We start from the raw sequence: 9,261 nt of genomic DNA, 5'->3' as shown, positions 1-9,261 counted from the left end.
GCCACTAGTACTGGCTTAGGGCTGCTCAGTCAGAGGTACAGGACATGCTCAAGCCAGATACTGCTTGTCTGGGTTCCACGAACATTTTAGAGACCCTAGGAAAGTCTGCAGCTTGAGCCAAGATAGGTGGTCTGCATGAGAAAGACACTGAAAGAGGCTTGGGTGTACTCAAAAGTTGGGTGGGGCCAGGTCTCAAATCGCCAGGGCGGGGTGAATGAACAGCAGAGACTCAGAAATGGCAGCCACCTGTGTTTACACGCTGGGAAAAGGGAGGGCTCAGCAAAGAAAAAATGGCCTCTGCCAGCTCCCCCCATGCGGGGACAGAGTCCTAGAGAGCAGTTTCCAGGCTCTCAGCCTCGCGTAGGGGGATGCTGGCTCAGGTGGTGGTTGGCCGTTGGCTGTAGCCGGTTGGCCAATTGGCTGCTGATGTAACTGCCGTGACTGCATTGGTTGGTTGGCAAGCAGAAAAGAGGACGACGGGTTGCAGATCGTGTGGATCCTACTTCATGTGTCTCACCCGGCCGCTAGCGAGAATATAGTGGTATGACTCCCCTATCTGTGGCTCTGTTGGTGTTCCTTTTTGGCCTCACCATATCCTGCGTTCTTATGTGGGGAGATGAGCTCAGCCCTTTCATGACTCCCTGCATGACACCCCGTCCAGGATAAAGCCTCCTCTCCAGCCCCCGTCCCAAGCCAGACAAAACTCAATTCCCCACCATTTGTCCCTGCCACCTTTCCAGCTGCTGCCCCAGCGCTGAAAGTCAGAGCCAGAGCCAGTGATTCCATTGGTGGATAAGTCTGTGCACAGTGCCTTTAAGAGGAGTGCCTGTGAGTGCAGCAGCACTGTCTCATTCAGTCACAATCTCTGCTGTTTTTCACAACCAAAAATTAGGGGGACTTCTCTCCCCAGCACTAGAAACCTAGGCTGGGGTGGGGCTGGTATCTCTCACTCTGTTAGAGGATGGGGGAACTCCCACAGCCAAAATAGCACTCCCAATCTTTAATGGTTAAACAGGGTGTGGGAACAGCCATTTCCGCATCTCTGATTTTCCTACCAGTCTGGAGGTGGCTTCTTCTGCACGTCCTAGATGAAAGGCTTCAATTCAGTTCAGCTTGATTTTAGGCGATTCTCAATAATGGTTGTTTTATAGATTAGTTGTAGTTTTGATGTGGTTGTGAGAGAAGGTATACACAGCGTTTACCTATTGTGCCATCTTGCTTGTCTCCTGCGTTATTGCATTCTTAATTTCTGACTGATTCTTTTTATGTTTGCTATCTTCATTTTTGTGTTTCCTATCTTTTTGTTGAAGTTCTCCCTGAGATCATTGAATATTCTTATAACCGGTGTTTGGAACTCTGCCTCTAGTAGATTGCTTGTTTCCATTTTGTTTAATTCTTTTTCTGGAGCTTTGTTCTGTTCTTTTATTTGGGACATGTTTCTTTGTCTCCCCATTTTGGCTGCCTCCCTGTGTTTGTTTCTATGTATTATGTAGTGCTGCTATGCCTCCTGGTCTTAGTAGAGCGGCCTTATGTAGTAGGTGTCCTATGAGGCCGTAGTATAGTCTTCCTGGTCACCTGAGCCATGCACTCCAGGTGCATGCATCCCTTGTGTGGGTTGTGTGTGCCCTCATCTTGTAGTTGAGCCTTGGTTGCTGTCTGCATGTCAATGAGAGGGAATGACCCTCAGGCACATTGGTTGTGAGGACTGGCCTTGACTACAGTGGGGAAATTGTGGTACAGGGGCTAACCCTACAGAGCAGGATCTGCCTCAGTAGGGCTCTGGTGCCTGCTCAGTCCATCCATTGGTTGTGTCATTCTTTGCTGCTAAGTGATGCTCCAGCTCCTTTCGAAGCTGGTCACTGGGAGCGCTAGCCCCAGAGCCACCTGGGAGGGAACCCATTGCAGGCCAAGTTCAGCCTCAGCCTGTACCCAACCTGGGGCCACCTGACATGAGCCACAAAGCAATCTGTAGATGGCCGCTGCCTGCGCTGTGCTTGGAAGTGCCTTGAGAGGCCAAGCTGTGAACCAAGGCTGGCTGCCATTAGTGCCAGGCTTAGGGCTGCTCAGTCAGAGGCACAGGACATGCTCACGTAGACAGATGTTGCTAGTCTGGGTTCTACAAAACTTTGGGAGACCCCAGGAAAGTCTGTAGCACGAGCTAAGGCAGGTGGTTTGTACAGAAAAGCCACTGGAAGCAGCTTGGGTGTGCCAGAAAGTTCAGTGGGATATGGTAAACAAATGGGGTCAGTCAGCTTAATAGAGACTCATATATGGCAGCTGCCTATGTCTGCATTCCAGAAAGTGGGTGGGCTCAGAAAAGAAACAATGGCTTCTGCCAGCTCCTCTGTCCAAGAGAAAGCTTCTCCTCCAGTTCTCATCCTGAAGCAGACAACTTAGTTCATCTCTGCATGTCCCTGTCACCTCTCCAGTCCCAGTGCTGGATCTCAGAGCCAGTGATTCCTTCAGTGAGTTAATCCACGTGCAGTCCCTTTATGAAGAGCCCTGGGATACTGTCCGTCTCACTCAGCCAAATTTCTGCTGGCTTTCAGCACCAGAAGTTATGGCGACTTCTCTCCCTGGCACTGGAATGCTGGGCTGGGGAGCCTGGTGTGGCGCTGGGACCCCTCGCTCTTTCAGCGGGGATCTCGGCAGCCAAGATAGCCCTCCTGATTTTTAATGGTCACATGCAGGTGTGGGACCAGCCCTTTCTATGTTTCTACCATTCCCACCAGTCTCGAGGTGGCTTCTTCTCTGTGTCCTTAGTTGTAGAGCTTTGGTTCAGTAAGATTTCAGGCAATTCTCAGTGATGGTTGTTTTGTAGTTTAGTTGTAATTTTGGTGTGGCTGTTAGAGAAGGTAAGCATAGCATTTACCTACTCTGCCACCTTGACCAGAATTCCACTGCATGGGTGTGTTTGTGCAGAAGTACCCTGAGGATGGGTAGAAGGGAACTTCTAAGTTTTCCTTTCAGTTGAGATCGTTCCCATCTGTTTAAATGTTAGACATCTTTTTGATTATTGTTAGGTTTTTGTAGCTTCAGACTTGTGGTTAACAAGGTTAACAACCTTTGAAATAGAAAGAAAATTTTTGCAAGATGTGTGTAGTCATGCTTCTCCTTTCATTTTGCCTGGTACCAAGACTGGAACTCTTTCAATTTCAATAATCGAGTCCTTAGAGAAATTTCTTTTTTTATTTGATTCTCCCTTCTGTTCTGCTTTATTTTTCTAGAGATATATAAATATATAAAATCTGTATCTGTATATTGTATATATTATCTTAAGATGCTGTCTTCTTTTTTCTCCCTCATTATCTTTATAATTTCATCTGCTATAAGAATATAGTATATACTGTGTTTCCCCGAAAATAAGACCTAGCTGGACCATCAGCTCTAATGCATCTTTTGGAGCAAAAATTAATATAAGACCTGGTCTTATTTTAATATAATATAAGACCTGGTCTTTATAACATAACATAACATAATGTAACGTAACGTAACATAACATAATATAATATAATATAATACTGGGTCTTATATTAATTTTTGCTCCAAAAGACACATTAGAGCTGATGGTCCGGCTAGGTCTTATTTTAGGGGAAGCACGGTATATAGCTGATATTTGATTTTATTTACTATATCCACAAAAAGCAGTATGTTTTTCCTTCAGTTTTATAATTTATTTCTGAAATGAAGATAAGGATAACATCTCCCTAATAGTAGTATGCGAATTAAATTAAAATGCAAAATTAGTGCTTAGTGAATACTAGTTATTACTGAATTGTGGTAAGAGAATGTGTTCTATAAATGTTCTCTTTTGGAAATTATTGAGGCTTATTTTGTTTCTTAGTGAATGATTTTTTCTGTCTTTAGAAAAAAGTATGTTTTTCAGTTAGGTACAAAGCTCTCTGTGTATGTTTATGAAGCACATTTGTCAATCATTCATTTGATTCTGCTCATGTCAAATTTTAAGCTATGTCACTCAATAATCAGAGTTTCATCAAATTATTCTAATATTGTTGATGGTTTTTATTTTATATATTTTACTGATACATCTATTGGTGCATAATAGCTCCTGGCTATGTATCCTTGACATTTTGACCTTACAAAATATCCATTGCCACTGTTCTTCATTTAATGATTTTAAGTTGAATTCCACTTATCTTTTATGAATATTTGTGCTGGAAATCTTATGTTTTCCTTCTAGATCTATTCTGCACCCTTTTCTGTTCTTCTCTGTTTCTAGATACTGATTTGTATGGACCACACATATCAAAAGGTACCCTTGTCCCCTGGCTTCTAGTTTGGTTAGGCTAATGGGAATCACTGGCAGGACATCCCAGGGAGGAAGGAGAATGAAAATGGGATACCCATTCCATAGGCTCCTTCTTTGTGGAGTTTTCCTGTGACTATAAATTTTGACCAAAGGTCACAGCGTCTTCAGATGGTACTCTGCTTATAGCTTCTGGGTTCCAGTAATAGCAACCTCTTTTACCCACTCAGACCTAGGGGAGGTAATAACAAAATGCTGTTTTTCCTAAATCCTGCCCATTCTTTTAAGATAATTTCATTTATTAAACTCTCTTCAAATTATTCAAGCTAAATGCTAAATGTGCTAAGTATTTACTGCCAGGATACTTACTGATGTATCATTTTCAAGGTTGCTTTATTTTTATTTTTGACATATTTTTACTTTCTCTTTGTTTTCAATCCTTCTTTGTCATTTTATATTAAGTATGTCCTTAAATTACAGCATTTATGTATTTTCCTTTTTCTTTATCCAAACTGAACGGTTTTTAAAAGAGGCTTTTTAATCCATTTATGTTTATTATGAATTCTGATATCTTATTCCAAACATGTTATATTTTTTGCTTTATTTTCTTCCCTTTTGCATTTATTTAATTTTTTATTTCTAAGAAATAATCGTGTTGACTTTGCTCCTTAAAAAAAAAAATCTCTTTAGTGGTTTTGAAAATTTATATCGTTTTTTTCTCTATTTCTGTAAAACATTTGACTTTATGGTTCATTAAAATCATAAAGAATATTGATAACCTAATCTCCAAATAAGGTTTGATTTTGGCGTACTTCTTTTCTCTACCACCCCAAGATTCTAAATATTTTTAAAAATCAGAAATTTTACTTCCAAATTACCCTAAAAAGTTTATCTACAATGAGCAACAAGGTGAGAAGACTATACGGGATAATTATAGTCTTAGAGGTGCTGGAAAAGATGGCCATTCCTCTTGATAAAAAGATGCACAAATTGCATTTATTGTATAGACTATTTCAAAAATGATTGATCTGGTTCAAGAATTATTTTATTCCTTAATTCAACATATATTATGGAGTGCCTACTCTGTACCAGACATTGGCATTCATCAAGGAAAAAAATTAGATAAAAATCCCTGCCCTGGGGCAGCTTATATTCATGGAGTGGAAGACAGACAAAAATAGCATGCATAATGAGTACTATGCAAGAATGAATAGTGTGCATTCTTCTTTGGTTTCTCCCTCTAGTTCTCTATTTTGAACTATTTGTTTCAGGTCATGAGTGAATTTTCTTGCTTTTTTTGGCTCTCATTTTGTTTGATCTCTTCTGAGGTCTTCAATATGGCTGACCTCCTTTCCCTTTTATAAATTCTTATTCTCTTACCTGATTCTTATTTTATATCTCTTTTTCTTTTTTTTTCTTCATGAGTTTCTTTACTTTTCTTACCCTTTAGCTGAGATCCTTTTTAAGACTAAGATCGTGGCTCTCTTCTTTTTCTAAAGTCTCAGAGATCTCATTTATTCTCATATTTAAATAATCATTTCGACAAATAGCATTCTAATCTCCTGTTGCCAAATCTCTACTGGATATTTTCTTCTTAGCTGATCATTTTCTCCCCCCAAATTACTGTTTTTCCTTGTCTCCCTCCTCACATTTTGTCAGTACCATTCTTATTTTTTCCTTCATCAAGGCTCAATATAATAATAGTGCATTGATAATAGAAATGATGATATTAATAAATAATACTTATTGAACTCTTTCTATATGTCAAACACTGTTATAAGCATTTAATAACTTATTTACATTTAATAACTTATTTACTCCTCACAAAAACCATATGAGGTAGGTAAACTTAGTTTTAGCATTTTATGAATATAGAAACCAAGATACAGAGAGGTGAAAAGTTTTCTAAAGGGTCTCCCAGGATCTATAGCCTCTACTGTCTTTATCCAAGCCAACTATCAAACAGTCGCTAAATCAGTATTTCTAAAACATTTTTGTATCATATAAAACTCTGACTTAAACTGTTAAATATTAATATATTGCACATTTACTCATAATAGTGATATCCATCATTTGCTGAGAATTTACTATAAATGCTAAGAATTGATCTAAGCACATAGGCCAAAGTTTGAAATTTGCATGTATTAGCAAATTACTCATACTTGTTCATTGATTTCAAGTAAACATTTTATTTTGGAATAGTTTTAGATTTACGAAAACGTTGTAAAGATAGTACAGAGTTTTCATATACCCCAAACATGTTTTCCTCTATTGTTAACATCTTGCATTACGATGGTGTTTGTCACAACTAACAAACCATCTTTGGTACATTACTATTAACTAAACTACATATTATCATTATTGTTGTTATTGTTATTAACCAAACTCCATCAGATTTCATCAGCCCTTTTTTTCTGTTCCAAATGTCCCATGTGGAAAATATACTTTGCTCTAAACCCAATAACTCACACAAATTTACTGCAGGAAACCCAGTTTTTTATCAGGTTTTTTTTTCCCCCAAATATTTCTGTGATCCCAAGGAAAATTTAAATGTTGCACATTTATCTTATTGTCACATCTGTTTTCACCGAGCCACCTCATCAGGATTCCTCCTCTGACTGCCCTGTTGTCATCTGAAAACACAAGCCAAGACTTCCACAATATCTTCTTAGATTCTAGTTTACCTTCCATTGTAGAAGCCAGCTCACTTGCTCCTATTTTGAAGAAAAGGGATCTTAACAACTGTTCCTTGTGAATGTCTTGTTTCTGCTGGAGGTCATGCAGAGTAAAACAGCTGTTATATTAATGGAATGAAGCTTAAATAGTAAATGATCTTCAGATCTTCAATACACCTTTTAGATCTTCCTTATTCTACTTACCCATTTTCCAGATCACCACCTCTTGTTTATTATTCCTTTGTAACATCTTTGGATTTATCTGATCTTCTCTTTTTTATTCTGTTATGATACTAGTCTAAAGTTCTCTTTCTTTTTAAGCATAGTTTCGTTATGCTATACTCGTATGAACAACCCACTGTCACTGTGCATCTGGATGGTGTTTTGTATTCTAATCAAACACAACCTTCACATTTGAAAAAATGCATGCTCACTATTGAGCAGCATGATAACTAGGCATAAATTATAAGGAGTAGACATAAATGACTGGAACTGATATTACCTTTTGTATTCTTTAACAGCTTCCAAGACATAGTCCACTGATTTAATGAGAATCACTCCCACATTTTTAGGATTTATGATGGTGTTTTCTTCACTTATAGAATAACTTTTACTGTAATAAAGACTTACAGTATTTATTATCATTGGGTAAACTGAGTACCAGTGGAATGATGGAATTTCAACTATGAACTGCATTGCCATCTATTATACTTGTGGCTTCCTTTGGAGAAATTGGATATAAAAGGCCAAAACAAGTTTAAGTTCACTGTTTGGGAGTAATACCCACTAGGAAAATGGTATGACTTAAAGACATGCAAATGATCTTTCTGTTTAGGTGGTATAGTTCATGATTGTTTCAGTATATATGAAGTGAGCTTGGACAAAAATGCTCTGAACATAACAGTGCCCTGTGTTTTTTCTTTGCAGCAACATGGCTGCTGTGTAATGCTGCATAGATCTATGTTGATCTAGATGGAAAAGAATTTCTTTGAAATCCACATTTACTGTGCATGGACATACCAGGTGAGAGTGTGAAGTCTGGTCAATCATCTCTCTGCCCTCCTCTAGCCTTTAAAATAAGTTTATTTCCAGTTTAAACAAAGTGACAAGGTCAGCTTTGGTGCATTTGTGTAGTTTCAGTGGTCAAGTCACAGACCTGTCCTAGAGCATATCTGAGTGTCAGGCTTTGTCCTAAAAACATCTACTATAATTGTGTTTTTAGAGGGGATGACCTGAGGTCTAGTTAGACATCTCTGGTTATTTTAAAACACAATGATTTGGTGGAGAGGAGAGGACAAAGATGTCTTCTTGACCAACTCTGTGTCCATTTCTTTCTTTATTTCCCCTCTCATGGAGGAAACATTGCTAAAGTTTCTGCCCAGCTGTTGGATTTTGATTGAGAAACATTTGCTAGTGAGAGGCATCACTGATGGTGAGGAAACATGCACCCTTCCCTTTCTGCCCGTTCCCTTCTTGTTTCTCTTTTTTTCCTTTCTCTTCTCCCTATTATGTTCCCATTCATACCAACTTTGTGCATTCACTAAACTGGTTTAGGGCTTTCCTTGGGGTCAGAATATCCCTCTTTCTCTCTCTTTTCACCTTAGTGTATTGGTCCCTGCTTTGATTTCTTAGAACACTGGGCAGAATGATCCTTCCAAGATTTAGATGGCGAATGGATGGAGTTGGTTGGAAGGCAGAGGGCTCTTCTTACATTCCCACCCAGATTTTCCAGAGTCCTGTACATTGGAGAACTGGGTCCAACTATTATAAGTGACCCTTTGATTCTCATTTTGAAATTGTTTCTTGCTTATAGCTCCACATTGTGTCACACTATGAGGACAAGTAATGAGTAGTTCCATGTTTTAACATTCCTGAACATAATTTTTTCAAGTTCTTGCAAAATTTCACCTCAGCTCTCAACAGTAGGATGGTTCAACTTCCTTCCAAGGCTCCCGGAGGGGGAATGGGGGTGGGACAGTCTGGAGGTGTTGAGAGAAGCAATTCACTGTATTCTGATTCCATGTTATCCTTCAAATTTATGCTTAGTGTCTTTGCCTTGTGGGGAAAGCCCAGGTGGAGACTCTGAGAACAGACTTGTCATGGCACCTCCCGCTCTTATTTTGTTACCCTGAGAATGCCATTCCTCCCACCAAGGAGAAGTGTGATAGCTTGCATATGCCATCTGCTTACAAACCCCTGTGAGCTGAAATTCTCCCCCAAAGGTTTACGTAAGCCCCCTGTGAACTCAAAGCACTATGTTTTGCTCAGTTCAAATAAACATCGAAAAAGTATCTAAGCATTTGAACTTATAATAACATA

The sequence above is a fragment of the Rhinolophus ferrumequinum genome, chromosome 6 (genome assembly GCF_004115265.2).
Source record: "Rhinolophus ferrumequinum isolate MPI-CBG mRhiFer1 chromosome 6, mRhiFer1_v1.p, whole genome shotgun sequence".
Classification (NCBI taxonomy): domain Eukaryota; kingdom Metazoa; phylum Chordata; class Mammalia; order Chiroptera; family Rhinolophidae; genus Rhinolophus; species Rhinolophus ferrumequinum.
The sequence above is the reverse complement of the archived record's forward strand: the minus strand, read 5'-3'. Positions refer to the sequence as shown.